Genomic DNA, 15678 nt, shown 5'->3' on the forward strand with positions numbered 1-15678 from the left:
ACTGGGAGCCACTTACAGACTGGTTTCTTGCTCGTGTAGAATCAGGAAGGGACTGAGTTGGGAGTGTGGAGGGTACGCATGAGTGTGTGGATTGGCATGACTCATGCCTTTTAGATGCAAGGCGAGACTCAGAAGATAATACAAATGTAAACGCATTTCTGATGCGCTTTGTCTTTGATGCTGGAGCTGGAGCTTCACACTTATGGGAACCCCTGACACACAGGCTTAGTTGTGTACAGAACTGGAGGAAAGAAAAAGCGTTGACGGAAGCCGACTGTCAGTCTCTTTTTTAGAAGGCTTCCGGATCAAAGCTGCAAATACACATATGCAATTGCACACAGACTCATACACAACGAGAAGGACTCCATATTAGTCCATATATGCGGACAGCTAGCTCAAGGAGAGGAAGGGGAATGGCTCTATTTATTTTCCTGTTAGAAGACCAAACATAAGGATGTGAAGCTGCGTACTTATCTTTCCCTTCAGTGACGGAACGAAGAAAACACAGAAAACTTTCTCAGGCAGGAATCATTGGTTCAAGTGTGTCATGATTGCTAGAAACGCTGGCAACCTCAAAATATGGGTTCAAAAAGAAGTGGGGACAAAGTGCTATGATTGGCAAAACTCTGTGTGGCATTAGGCATCTGATGGGTACACCGAACCTTACCTCAAGAGGTGCCTCTAGAAAAAAAACACCTACAGAGATTCATAACCAAAATAAAATAAAAACATAGTTTATGGTAATGCATTAGTATTATAGGAATACTTATGGAAATATACATGTTATTTTATATTGTTACATACATAACAAAGGGAAAAATTGCATTGCTGTACTTGTAAGTAAAAAAGAATTGTACAAGAACCAATGTTAAATGGTATAAAAAAGGTGGAAAATCATATACAGTATACAGGCGACGGGAAAGACAGTGGATCTCTGAAAGCAGTAAAGGACAGTAGAGGACCACTTAAATTAGAATCCTCCCATTTGTATCATCTTTCTGCTGTGTGCTTCAAATGGCACATGGCTATTGTATCATCAATAGATCCTTCTAGGAGTAACAGAGGGTTCCTACGTTGCAGAGGAATATGTGAAAACCCAAGACTAAGCTCTTGTGTGACAGTGAGAGGGAGACTTGTTTACGGCTAGGGAGGTCGTCTTTTAAAGTCTCATTGTGAGTGAAGGAGGGATGAGATTCTTTTGGTCACAACTCAGCTACCTACTGGATTGCTCATGACCGTGTCTCACTCATCAGAAGCACAATGGTTCTGCAAGTGTTCGGTGAAAGGAGATTGTCCTAAGTGTTCTGGAGGATATGATTTTTGTGTCCTGTGTGTGACTGTTGTATTAATGTGAACAGTTTGAGGCATCTTCCCAAAAATGAGTACTCTAGAATAATTGTGGAGAAGGCCTCAGGAAGGGGGACACTGGGACACTAATGGCTGTGAAGGTGAAGGTCACTGGTACACACAATGGGTATGAAGGTGAGGGTCACTGGTACACACTGATGGGTGTGAAGGGGAGGTCACTTGTACACACGATGGGTATAAAGGTGAGGGTCACCGGTACACACTGATGGGTGTGAAGGTGAGGTCACTGGTACACACTGATGGGTGTGAAGGGGAGGTCACTGGTACACACTGATGGGTGTGAAGGGGAGGTCACTGGTACACACTGATGGGTGTGAAGGGGAGGTCACTGGTACACACTGATGGGTGTGAAGGGGAGGTCACTGGTACACACTGATGGGTGTGAAGGGGAGGTCACTGGTACACACTGATGGGTGTGAAGGTGAAAGTCACTGGTACACACTAAGTGTGAAGGTCACGGTACACTTAGATGTACACTTAAGGTGTACACGGTACACTTAGGTACTGATAGATGTGAAGGTTACTGGTACACACTGATGGGTGTGAAGGTCACTCGTATGCACTGACAGGCTGCGAAGATGAAGGTTACTGGTACACATTGATTGACCTATGAGGACAACTTTCAGGGCCTCAGGCAATAATAGCCCCACTGGAAATAACTGAACCTGGACCAGTAATACATGAAAGAAATGAAAAGAGCAACATGCTTCATTTCTAGGGCTCATCATCACATCATTTTTCTTTGCTTGTTTATCATACAGACTTTTTCCATAGTAGGAGAAGCAATTTCCTCTTAGAAGCAGGAAAGCACTGAGCAGGAGAGTTCCCACCCCAAGAATCAGGACTCCAGCCTGGTGATTCTTCATGCCCGAGCCAGGAGTTCCCGTTGGATAACGCTGTGGTTTGGAATTGGACTGGGTTTAAGGAGAAATCTTGTCAATACTAAATAGGCATGCCGAGAGATCAGTATGCAAACTCTCTTTATCCTGTTTCAGCTTTGCATACTGTGAGAGCAGTGACGTTAATTCATTTTAAAACACATAAATAGACAGTTGTGTTTTGTGTTGTCCACACATATTCATGTCTTACTGCGTATTTCGCACATGTGAACACTGGTTCTAAAGAGGTAGGACATGGTTTTTGACCTCAAGTTCTGTTGGAAATGGTATCTAGATAAAGGTTAGAAAATAAGGACAGCTTCTTCTCTTTCTAATATATAACCTTACAATTTTCTAAAAATTACTGTTGATTAAAATTTAAAATTTTATTTCCCCTTTCTCTCTTATCTGGCGGAATTTTAGGGTACACATTGCGTACAGTTTAAAAAATTTTTAGAATGGTTGAAAACAATCTTTTGTTTTTTTAAAGAGAAAAAATTGCATTGCTGGCTGGTGTTTTTAAAAGTTGTATATAGGCCGGGAGCTGTGGCTCACGCCTGGAATCCGGGCACTTTGGGAGGCCAAGGCGGGAGGATCATGAGGTCGGGAGATTGACCTGGCTAACATGGTGAAACCCCGTCTCTACTAAAATATAAAACATTAGCCGGTGGTGGTGGCATGCACCTGTAGTCCTAGCTACTCAGGAGGCTGAGGCAGGGGATGGCTTGAACCCGAGAAGCGGAGGGTGCAGTGAGCCAAGATCGCGCCACTGCACTCCAGCCTGGTGACAGAGCAGGACTCTATCTCAAAGAAAAAAAAAGTTGTATATATTAAATAAAAAATTAAAAGTAAATAAGAGCTTAAACATGTTTAAATTTTAAATAAATAAATTACAGCATACCATGAATATAGGAATCTGAAGGGGAGGTCTAAATTATTTTACATTAAAAACTGAACTTACCTTCTTGGAAGAAAAACATATTTTTAGGGCTGTTTTCTGGTAAAGTAGTTTCAGAACTGGTTGGAAGGAAATCAGGGATTTGCCAAAATGAAAGGCATTTTTTAATTGCTGAAAACATGCTCTGTTGCTGCCAAAATTTGAGGTGATTTGAGCCCCTTTGAAATTTGGTTTTATTTTCACAGTGACACTTTTATGCATCTGCAAATTAAGTGTCATTAAAAAAATATTCTGTTGGCCAGCGGGTAGATGACCTGCCCTGCCCCGTGGCCACCGGGGAAGGGTCTGTAGTCATGCGCTGTTTTTTTTCAAGGTCTCATCGGTGAAGTTATCCTTTCATTGATCTTCTTACATTTTCAGCAAAACTGTGCGTCCATTTTCAGAAGTGTGGGTTTGGGGAGATAAACACATAGCCTTCACATTCTTAATGGGATGTGCAGCTCCCCCAATGTTAAGGACTGAATTGGCTGCCATAAAATGCCACTAGAGGGCACGCATCAGCCAACAGAGGTGCAAGAACCTGCTCCCAGGCCCCAGCAAGGCAGGGACGTCCAAAGCTGGCTTCGCACAGCAGAGCACAGGCCCACCACCCTCGCTCTCCCCTTGCAGCTCCGCAGAAGCCGTTCCTTCTCGAATGCTCTGCCACCTCCTGCCACCCAAAGCTCCTCGCCTATCCTGACCCCGTCCTGTGCCCCTGGAGCTCCCGTCAGCTCCATGCCTCCTGTGCGACAGCTGTGACCCTTGTGTCCTCAGCCTGTGCCTCCGTGCCTGTTTTCTCCAGCGCGCCTGGCACTGGGGCAGAGGCAGCCTCTCCAGCCAAGAGCTCCAGACGCCCGGTGGAGATCCCCAGACGTGGAATGTGTGTTTTGGTAGAAAATTAAGCAATCACCCTTCGCTATTAAGCACAGCAGAAAGATGCTGCCAGGCTCTGAAAATTCACCTGAAAGCATTTGGAAAAAACTGAGCTCCTTTTATGAGAATGAAACTCACCTCTCTTTTAGACATTGATGGTTTGATCCATAATTAATTAGGGGACTTGCATCTTGCTCCAGAAAAAACGTAAGTGGCCAGATCTCAGTGTGCTCTTCCTCAAAAGTTAGCATATATGCAGGTGCTCCTTTTAATACAGAAAAATTGGGAGTTACAGTGTCGGTGCTAGGCAGAGAGTAGAACAGCATGCAGAGAAACCTCTGCCTGGCTTCTGTGTCCCTTCACTGAGGCGGTCAAGTGGAGAAGGTTCTCCCGTGGGCCGGAAACACCCAGTGTTCTAGGCCAAGTCCGAGCAGATACCAAAGATGAGCTCGTGGCCTCTGAAAGTTTCTTAGTGCCAGTCACTGGGATGCTTTCCCTGGGACAGCCAGAACAGAGGCTCCCTCCTCTCCAAACTTCGAATTTAAAATTATTGGCTCCCTAAGGACCCCTACCCAAAGTATGGCTGCAGTTGCCCGTTGATGACTCAGACCCTGTCATTGTTGGGTGGATGAGATAACGTTGATGACTCAGACCCTGTCACTGTTGGGTGGATGAGATAAAAGAGCTCATTTCTTTTGCCTTCCCCATTGAAGCTGGGCACCCCGTGGCCCTACTGTGTCTGCGCCTGTGAGGGCGGCCACGTGAGTCTGCTCATGCAGGGACTGCCACACCACAGCCTCCAAAGCCCTCAGCACCTTCTGCTGGATTCTCATTTTATGTCAAGCCATGGGCGTCGAGCAGGTCCCCCACAGTACAGTCCTGTGCCTTTGCTGGGTGGGTCAGAAGAAACCAGCCACCTTCCCAGCAACATGATGACAATTTGGAATTCTTCCAAAATACCGTGCCTGGGCTGCTTTGGTTCTGAGAGGCAGAGCCTCGTCCATCTGGTGACACATGGGCAGAGGCTGTGAGCGGGGGAGGGCTGTGACGGGGTGGAAGCCTGCCAGGCCTGCTCTTAGCCTCTAGTCTAGAGTCGGCAGCCTCTGTAAAGCATCAGATAGTAAATGTCTTAAGCTTTAGCAGTCTCTGCCACAATAATTCAGCTCTATCAATGTAGCATGGAAGTGACCATGGGTGATAGGCAAACGTAAGGAAAGTGTCTATGTTCCAGTAAAACTTTATTTATAAAAGTAGGTGGCAGACCCATTGGGCCTTAGCTCTAAGCCACTCTAATGGGAGATGAACTCTACAGAAAAATGGCCAGTAAAGCAACCTTCTCACAATAAAGACACAGAGCCAGGAATGAAAGAGACAGACATCTGTTTTTAACTCTCTTAAATCCTTATGTGGGCTCTTGTCACCCCTAAAAGCCTCTGAAGTCCTAATAGATTGCCGAATGAGATGTCTTATGCAGACAGCCTTCTCCCAGGGCAGGAAAACATAGTCACCATCTGGCACAGACCAGAGCCGATGCCTCGTGTACATCTGTAGACGCTCAGGTTTTGTCTATTAGGGTGAGTCTGTGGGGAGGGGGATTCTTCATACAACAGGCTGTTTTCCCCATAGAATATTTGCAAGAGAGACACTTTTTCTCCCTCCCTCCTTAACTGCATTGCAAAATGTATGTTCCATGGAAAATTCTCCAACTAACACTTAATCAAAGGGCCCAACTGGCCACTTTTCCTCTCAGCTGGCCTCCAGCTTTGAAGATAATCACTGGCACCCGGCCTGGGAGTCTGGGGCTCAGGCGTGGGTTGGGAAATTCTCCTGTCACGGCTGTTGCAGCCTGGAAGTCCTAGGATGTCTGCTGTCTGCTCTCTGAATTTCCAGTGTCACCAATTAATACCGAACGATTTTATTTGGATGTCGCAGTGATTAAAATGGTGGGCCAAGTATTGTAGATGAAGCAGGTCTTGCCTCCTCCAGTATTGCCGTGTGGTCACATGATGGGGTCCTTGTTGCTGTCTTTGCATGCTCCGGTGAAGTCAGCCTTGGCTGGAACCTGAGCGCGGGGCCGCAGCTGAGGCACTTCAGCGTTTGTTGAGGGATGGACAAGACAGAGCTGCCGTGGACGGTCTGCTGAACTGCTCCCCGTCTCACTCTTCCATGAGTCCTTCCAGGATCACTCAGATGGATGGAGGGTTGTGTCCAAAAATGATCGTGGCTGCTTAAACTATGGCAATAACTTGTATGTACATATATTTTCTTCCAAGAAGTAAAACCTGCTTTATAGATGGCATTTCAATAATCTTCCTCCTTTTTCTTTGGAATTTTAAATAATGTGGCCTGTAAAACTGGAAAGGCAGCAAGACAATAATTTGTTTTGATAAAAATTTCAATATTATTGTTTCCCTTTTCTTGAGGAATTTTTTTTGATAAGTTAGTTTCTGTGGGCACCAGTAGTGTAAGACTGTCATCGTTTCTCCTATATGAAAATAATAGATTTTGTCTATTTTTACTTTCTCTATTCAGTCAACCCAAATTTTATTTTTTCCCATTTTATCACATTTCTTTACCCATTTCTAGAACTTTTTGATCAACTTCCAGTTGATTGACCAATCTCCAACATTTCCTATGAAATGTTGGAAGAAAGTCAGTAGCCTCTTGTTTCAAGTCTACATTCCTTTGCCCAGTTCTGTTCTCCCTGCTCTTCTTCTTTTTCTTCTTCTTCTTCTTCTTTTTTTTTTTTTTTTTTTTTTGAGACAGAGTCTCCCTCTTTCGCCCATGCTGGAGTGCAGTGGTGCAATCTCAGCTCACTGCAACCTCTGCCTCCCGGGTTCAGGCAATTCTCCTGCCTCAGCCTACTGAGTAGCTGGGATTTCAGACACCTGCCACCATGCCCGGATAATTTTTATATTTTATTAGAGGTGGGGTTTGCCATGTTGGTCAGGCTGGTCTCGAACTCTTGGTCTCAAGTAATCCGACCACCTTGGCCTCCCAAAGTGCTGGGAATACAGGCATGAGTCACCACGCCCAGCCCCTTATTCTTTTTTTCTCTTTCTCGTTCCTTTCCTTCAAATGGTTCAAAAATGCAGTCATTAAAACATTAATCTCTGCCTCCCACCTGATTCCCATGGCCCCACTTCTGAGACAATCATGAGGAAGAATTTGCAGTGTGTCTTTCAGATATTTTCCCACACATGCACACACAGTCCTGTGTCGCCCTCTGAAGAAGCGATAAATGGCCTGCTGTTGCCAGTGCTCTGTGCTCTGACTTTCCACTCAGTGCTCTGTCTTGAAGCTGGTTCGCAGGCAGCACAGGGGAGCCTACCTCACCCTCTCTCGTGGCTCCCAGCTGGCTTCCAGAACACGCATAATCAGCGCCATCTTTTCCTCCTGAACATTACCCTTGTGGTCCTCAGCATCCTTGAGTGTGTCGGGCTGGTTTTCTCCTGTTCTTCGAGGGTTCGTGTTTATTCCTACTCTGACGTCTTAGCCACATTTCCTCTTCCCCTGTTTGGCACCTTGAGTTGTCCAGCTCCCACCCTGTCCCTTCATAAGGGCTTCAGGGCTGTGCTAGGCAGGCGGTACTCCCCAGGAATGCAGTCAGGGCTTGTAGTGGCCGCTTTAAACCAGCGCTCAAAATGTTTCCTTCACTTCCTCTTGTTTTCCCTGGGCAGAGCCGAAAGTTCTTATGGGCAGGGACATCAACAATCTTGTTCCTTCAAAGTGCTGAGCACAGTGCCAGGAACAAATTTCGTTTCATGACTCCTCAGAGGGATGGCCATGTCTACCAGCCTTCCCTTGTAGATTGTGAGTGCGTTTAGGGAAGGGGCTCTGGCCTGCTTTTGCCCAGGTCACCCGGATCCCATTGCATGCTCCAGATGCTTACTCCAAATAAGCTGAGTCTCACTTTTATTGATCACTTTGTTAAACTTTTATTTATTGTCATTTAAAAAAGTCTGAAGCCATGGTTTTATTTTACTCTGTGTTAGGATTTTCCCAGGTCGCTCATAAAATTCTAACATTTTTGTAATCGTTGATTCAGACAACATTGCATCAGATACATGCATTTTTTCATGTCCATTAAAAGATATACCAAGATGAGAATCTAGAACAATTCAAGATGCACAATTTTAGAGAAGGAAGAGACGTCGGCATCATTTCACACAGTCTTGTTTTATAGATGGGGCCCTGTAAGTCAGAGAACCCTGGCTTGATGGAGATGAGAATTTGGGCCTTGCCGTCCAGGCCGTGTGCTCTATTTGGTCACTCTGCTGTCTCTGCTCAGCTCAGTCTTGACCCCCACCCACTGTGTACTAAGACTGTCTAATTTCCATCATGTAGTGGGGCTTCCTCCAGCTCTTCCTTCTGGAGGCAGAGGCATTTGCACGCATTTTGGCAGATGGAATTCATTGGCTAGGCATGGGTGACTGTCTTGGTTAGGAGGGAGTGATGCTGCTTGGTAGTTCTGCTGCAGATCAAAGTCAGAACATCACTTGGAAAGCCTCCCATTGCTGCTTGAAAGTTCTGCCTCTTGAGATAATTTTCTTAATGTCATTTTTCTTTAGAGAGTCCTTTAGTCCCAGGGAAACAAACCTTGAGAGGCTATAGTTAAGCAAAATGATAAAGAACCGGCACATTGTAAATAAATTAATTTGCTGTCTCCACTTAAGGTGAGTCCTCTGGAGTTTCCTTCACCCTGTCGGTGGGTTTGTAATCATTCTCATGTGAAGGAAGGACCTTTTTTCTCATGCAAGTTTATATTCCAGCTTGCAAAGACTAAAACATCTCTGAATAAAAACAGTGATAGAATTTTTTTTTTTTTTTTTTTTTTGGCAGACAAGGCCCCATTGAAGTGGAAATTTGAGTGTTAGGACGAAGGAATAATTAAAGATGTATATGAAATGCTTGCAACTGGTAGATGAAATGTGGGAAAAAAGGATTAAAATATATTTGGAAAGACAGAGGTAACAAACATGTCTCTTTATTTACTAATCAATGTTTGCATTCACAAGACGTTTTAGAAGAAATTAAGTATAATACAACAAATATTAAATGGTGCCAGAACTCTTTGTTTCTTTCTTTTTTTGAGACGGAGTCTTGCTCTGTCACCCAGGCTGGAGTGCAGTGGCGCGGATGTCGGCTCACTGCAAAGTCCACCTCTCGGATTCATGCTATTCTCCTGCCTCAGCCTCCTGAGTAGCTGGGACCACAGGCGCCTGCCACCACGCCCGGCTATTTTTTGTTTGTTTGTTTTTTTAGTAGAGATGGGTTTCACCATGTTAGCCAGGCTGGTCTCGATCTGCTGACCTTGTGATCTGCCCGCCTTGGCCTCCCAAAGTGCTGGGATTACAGGCGTGAGCCACCACGCCCGGCCAGAACTCTTTCTTAAGGACAACAACAGCTACTATGTACTCTCTAAGTACGTAGTAGCTTACTAAATGTTTGCCGGTCCCATTTCAGAAGTGGTGCAACAAACTTTGTTTCTTAAACTCCCTGTGCTTTTACTCATCTTTTAGAGACACTTGTTTTCTTTCAGTATGATCTCTTAGGTCCCATAAGATGCAACTGTAAGCATAAACTCATGGACACAAATAATAACTATTACAATATTGGTTCTTTTTTACAGCTTGAAAGGCTATTCTAAGTTTCTGTTGAAGGATTGGATGAATTAGAAAAAGGAGGTAATTTGAGATATCCAGATTGTCTAGAGAGGACTGGAGAAAGAATGCTAATCTATTTTCTTGTTTAGACATGTAGATGGCAAACAATTTGTATCCAAATTGTATGTCAATATTTAAGATGTCTCCAGTCAACATTAGTGGTACCTCGTTTTGGGGATGCCGTGTGACTAAAGATGCTGATTGCATGAACGAAGGCATTTGCTTTCACCTCTTGATGAAGTGTGACTTCTTAACAAGCCATATGCATGTAACAAAGGTCTAGTGTTCTAAACGTCCCTCCCCTTGCTGTTCTGTTCAGCTGGAATTAATGCTGTATCTCGGGACTGCCACCGAAATTATAACTCCTGAAAGCTGGATTATTTTGTTAGGCAACACAATTGCTATTCGGTTCCTGGTAGATCTAGGAAAGACATTGATAGTTACCACTGAATTATAAAAAACGGAAATCTTCACTGTCGAGATCACAGATCAGGACCTTTCCCATTCTTCTCTTCTCTAGTGACTCTCTTTTTCTCTGTCTTGTCCACCTTAGCGCAGAAATTATATCCTTTCTGCAGGATGAGGAAACGTATCTTTACTATAGAGTAAGGACACTTTGGGGTACGTGCTAAATGCAGCTCAGCAGTGAGCTTGACACAGATTTGTAATGTTGAACCTTTTGGATCAGTGCCTCTCATACCTGTGCACTCTGTTTCCATGTGGTGGCAGCTGCAGCCTCAGAAATGGGAAAGCAAGTGTCAATCAGCAGGACAGGAGGGAGGCGACCTCAGAATTCAGAAGCTTGTGTGATAGTCATGAACCTCCTTCTAAAACAATCCCATCGTGAGGAAAGTTGGTATTGTTGTACTGTGGAATTCATTGGTGGACCTGTCTAGAATTTTTGGAGTGTAATGTATTATCTTCTCATTTTCTTTAGCCAAAAAAAAAAAAAAAAGGCCAGCTAGAAAGGGAGGATGCACCATGCTAAAAATTACCTAAGCGAAACCGAATGCATCTGAGAAAAATACGTGGACTTGGTTGTTTCCACAGCCTGTTCTTCCTTTGTGAAATAAAAGCAGCCACACTGCTGTGTAGAATGTAACAAACATGGGGAGTGTCCTGCTTTTAAGGATGTGCTGGGAGAATGTGTTTCTGTGCCAGCCCCTGTAAGGTTATGTGATATGCTAAGTTTTGCTAACCTGGTTCCTTCCCTGGCTAGGGAAAACTGATACGATAAGGGAAAACCATTTTGCCATGTTCTGGCCCAAGATGCATTCATAATGTCACAGCTCCCTTAGTCTAGCTGGGCCTCGCTGGGGCTGCCTCACGCTGTGGCCATTCTGTGATCGGGTCCACTCTGCTATTTTGTTATGGCAACACAATTGCAGTTTGGTCCCTGGTAGATCTAGGACGGACATTGATAGTTACCACTGAGTCATAAAAAATGGGAAATCTTTGCTATCGCGATCACAGATCAGGACCTTTCCCATTCTTCTCTTCTCCAGTGACTCTCTTTTTCCCTTGGTCTTGTCCACTTTAGCACAGAAATTATCTCTTTTCTGCAGGATGGGGAAACTTTACTACAGAGTAAGGACCCTTCAGGGAACGTGCTAAATGCAGCTCTGCAGTGAGCTTGACACAGATTTGGAACGCTATTAGTTTCAGGGCGATTTGCAGGCCCAGAAAAATAACGACAACAGCCTTGCATTCTGCAGTCTAAGTTAGAGAGGTTTTCCTAGTAGAAGTGGATATTTGAGGTCAGGAGCAAGAGTTTTAATTTAAAATGCTTTTAAAAAATAGTTATATATATATAATTTAGAAAAAAATACAAAAATATCTCTTTCATAATAGTTTCACTTGTCTTGTTTTGAAGCATGTGAGGTAAAAGTGAAACTCTCTTTTCTTTCCCTGTGATCCCCAAAGTAACCACAGCTGGCAGTTGAACAGCCATCACCCCGCCTGTTCTGTAGGCCTCCGTGTCCCACTGGACATACATGCGTAGATCTAGTTTTACAGTATTTTAGTATGTTGGATCATACTATGCATATTGTTTGACAGCATCTCTTTTTACTTAATTTTTGACATGTATATTTTTTCAAGTCAGTTCACATAAATCTACTGTGTATATGTATATGCTAAAAGTTACTAAGTCTCACACTTCTGATGGATCTGCAGGTTAATTTTGAGAAGTGTACGTTACAAATAACAAACATTTAAATCATAGAGATCATCTATTTCTCTTTCTATAAATGAGGACATTGAAACCCAGAAGGGCTGAACGACTCCCATGATTAATAGAGAATCATCAATAGAATACATGTATATTTCCTGCTTTCTGTTACCTTATGTGTTTAGGCAGGAGAACTCAGTCTGTGTTATAAAAAATAAGAGGACCTGAGAGAGCTCATGGGAGGCTACAGAGGCAAAGAAGCCTTCACCATTCATTCCTTCAGTGAGGCTCTGTTCGAGTTGCTAGGGACACATCATGCCAGAAACCAGAAAACAACCTCTGCCCTCAGGAAGCCCACAGCTCAGTGTTATGGGCAGGAGGAGGCAGATATAAACAAAACAAGTAAGTAACGTACGTTATATTGGAAAGTGATAAAATCTATGGAGAAAAGTTAAGGGAGAGACAGGTGGGGTAGGTGGGCAATACTGTAATTTGAAGTGAGGGGGTTATTCAGAGAAGCCCTCATTGATAAGGTGACTTAAAATAACTTTATTGAGGTGTATTGACATACAGAATACACGCATTTGAAGTGAACTCTTTTGACAGATGTATACACTCAAGAAGCAATCACCACAATCAAGACAAGGAACGTTCCCACCACTCTCAGTAATTTCCTCATCCCCCTTGGTAACCCATCCCCCTTGTTGCCCTGTCTCCCCCACAGCAACCGTTGATGTGCTTCTTGTCACCATACAGTAGCAGGAATTTTCTAGATACTGATATAAATGAAATCGTATAAGATGTACTTTTTTGGGAGGGATATGGTTCTTTCACGCAGCATAATTATTTTGAGTTTCAGCCCTCTCATTGAGTGTTTCAATAATAGTTTATTCTTTTTTAGTGCTGAGTAGAATTCCATCATTTATTTATTAACCTTTTGATGGACATGTGGATTGGTCCTCGGTTTTGGCTGTTCTAAGTAAAGCTGCTATGAATATTTGCATACATGTCTTTGTGTGGACATATGCTTTGTTTGTCCTGGATGAAGCCTAGGAATGAAATGATTGTGTGATATAGTAGCTACAAGTTTAACACTTTTTAAGACATTGCCAAGCTCTTTTATTTCTTTTTTGAGACAGGGTCTCACTCTGTTGCCCAGGCTGGAGTGCAGTGGTGAACTCTTGGTTCACTGTAGCCTCAACCTCCCAGGCTCCATCAATCCTCCCACCTCAGCCTCCTGAGTAGCTTGGCCTACAGGCATGTGCCAACACCCCTGGCTAATTAAATTTTTTTTTTTTTGGTAGAGATGGGGTCTTGCTATGTTGCCCAGATTGGTCTCAAACTCTTGGGCTCAAGTGATCCTCCCACCTTGGCCTCCAAAGTGCTGGGATTACAGGTGTGAGTCACTGTGCCCAGCCTCCAAAATCTCTTCTAAAGTGGCTGTAACATTGCAGATTCCCACCAGCAGTCCATGAGGTCTCAATTGCTGCAAATCCTCATCAATGCTTGAGGTGACCAGTCTTTTTAATTTTAGACATTCTCAGATGTGTGTAGTGGGATCTTACTGAGGCTTTAATTTGCATTTCCCTAATGAATATTGATGTTGAATATCTTTTCATGCACTTGTTTGCCTTCTTATATGTTATTTTGATGATCTCTATATTAAGATCTTTTGCCATTTTTAAAAACTACGGTTGTTTTCCCTTACGAAGTTTTGAGAGTTCTTTAAATGTTCTGAATACCTTTAGTAGGTCTTTTATCAGAAAAGTAATTTGCAAATAATTTCTCCTAGTCTATGGCTTATCTTTTCATTCCCTTAGAAGTATCTTTTGAGAGCTCTTAATTTTGACAAAATCCAATTGACTACATTTCTAAGGCTTTTGTTGTTAAGAAATTGTTGTGTGGCCTTCAGATTACAGATTTTCCCGTATGTTATTTTTTCTGAAAGTTTTATAGTTTAATGTTGTACATTTAAGTTCATCATCTTTTTTGACTAATTTTTGTGTATGGTGTGAATTATGAATTACGACTGAAATTCATAATAGTGTCCAATTGTTTCAGCGTCATTTGTTGAAGACACCATTCTTTCTCCATTGACTTGACTTTGTAACTTTGTGGAAAATAAATTGACTTTGTAATCTCTTGGTTATTGTAGCTTTGTAGTAAGTCTTGATATCTGGTAATGTAAGTCCTCTCAATATATTCTTTTTCAAAGTTATCGTTGGAATTAGCTACTCTAGGTTGTTTGGATTCCACCTGAATTTTTGAGTCAGCTTGTTAATTTCTACGGAAATCCCTGCTGGAGTTTTGATTCAGATTATTTGGAATCTGTAGGTCAGTGTAGAGATGACTGACACCTTATTGATACTGAGTCTTTTGATCTATGAAGATGGTATATGTCTCCACTTATGTAGGTCTTCCTTAATTTTCTGTCAGCAATATTTTCTATTTTCAGTGTATAAATATTTTACATTTTTCTCAGATTTATTTCAAAGTAACTTTTGTTCTCTGATTCTATTGTAAATGGGATTTCTTAAACAGTTTAAATTTCTCATTGTTAGTTAACATGTAGAATACAATTGATTTTATATATCTTATATTCAGCAACATTGCTAAGTTCCCCTATTTGTTTGCATGACTTGTATTTTTCTGAGATTCCATGGGATTTTTTACATAGACGATCATGTTTTCTGTGAATAAAGAATGTTTCTCCTTTTCAATCTAGACACATCTTATTTCTTTGTCTTGCTTTATTGTACAGGGTAGAAATTCTAGTACGAAGTTGGATATGAGTGGTGAGAATGGGTATATTTGCCTTGTTGCTGATCTTATTGGGAAACCATACAGTCTTTCACCATCAACTGACATTCTTATTACATTTACAAATTATGTTGGATATAGGTTTTTAAAATAAATACCCTTTATCAGGTTAAGAAAGCTGAGGCAGGAGGATGGTCTAAACCCGGGAGGCGGAGCTTGCAGTGAGCTGAGATCCGGCCACTGCACCCCAGCCTGGGCGACAGAGCAAGACTCTGTCTCAAAAAAAAAAAAAAAAAAAAAAAAAAAAAAAGAAAGTTTTCTTTTATTTCTAATTTATGAGAGTTTTGTCAATAACACTTTGGATTTTTTTCAAATTTTTTTTCTAAATCTATAGACATAATTTTTTTTCTGTGAATTATAACATTATTTTGTTATATTATAATGAATTATACTGACTGATTTTTAATGGTAAAACAGGCTTGCATTCTTGAAATAAACCATACTTGGTCATGATGTATTTATGTATTTTTGGACTTGATTTACTGAAATTTTAAAAATTACTTTAAATCTATGCTCATCTGAAATATTGGTCTGTATTTTGTTTATAAGATCTTTGTCTAGTTTTGCTATCAAATTAATGCTGGCCTCATAGAATGAGTTAGGAAGTATCCCTCTCTCTTTAGTTTTATTGCAAAATTTGTGTACAGTTGGTATTATTTCTTCCTTAAATATTTGGTAGCCTTTGGTGGGGTGCGGTGGCTCAGGCCTGTAATCCCAGCACTTTGGGAGGCCGAGGCAGGAGGATCACAAGGTCAGGAGATCGAGACCATCCTGGCTAACACGGTGAAACCTTGTCTCTACTAAAAATACAAAGAATTAGGCGGGTGAGGTGGTGGGCGCCTGTAGTCCCAATTACTCAGGAGGCTGAGGAAGGAGAATGGCGTGAACCTGGGAGGTGGAGCTTGCAGTGAGCTGAAATCGTGCCACTGCACTCCAGCCTGGGTCACAGAGCGAGACTACGTCTCA

The 15678-nt window shown here is 42.5% G+C and overlaps 1 long non-coding RNA gene across 2 annotated transcripts in view; it reads left to right on the top strand.

Annotated features, from left to right (window-relative positions):
• The window catches only part of LOC144336529 (uncharacterized), a 323751-nt gene that overhangs the window by 65992 nt on the left and 242081 nt on the right, over window positions 1-15678 (top strand). The window lies entirely within an intron of this gene.

This window comes from Macaca mulatta, chromosome 18, assembly GCF_049350105.2.
Source record: "Macaca mulatta isolate MMU2019108-1 chromosome 18, T2T-MMU8v2.0, whole genome shotgun sequence".
Taxonomy (NCBI): domain Eukaryota; kingdom Metazoa; phylum Chordata; class Mammalia; order Primates; family Cercopithecidae; genus Macaca; species Macaca mulatta.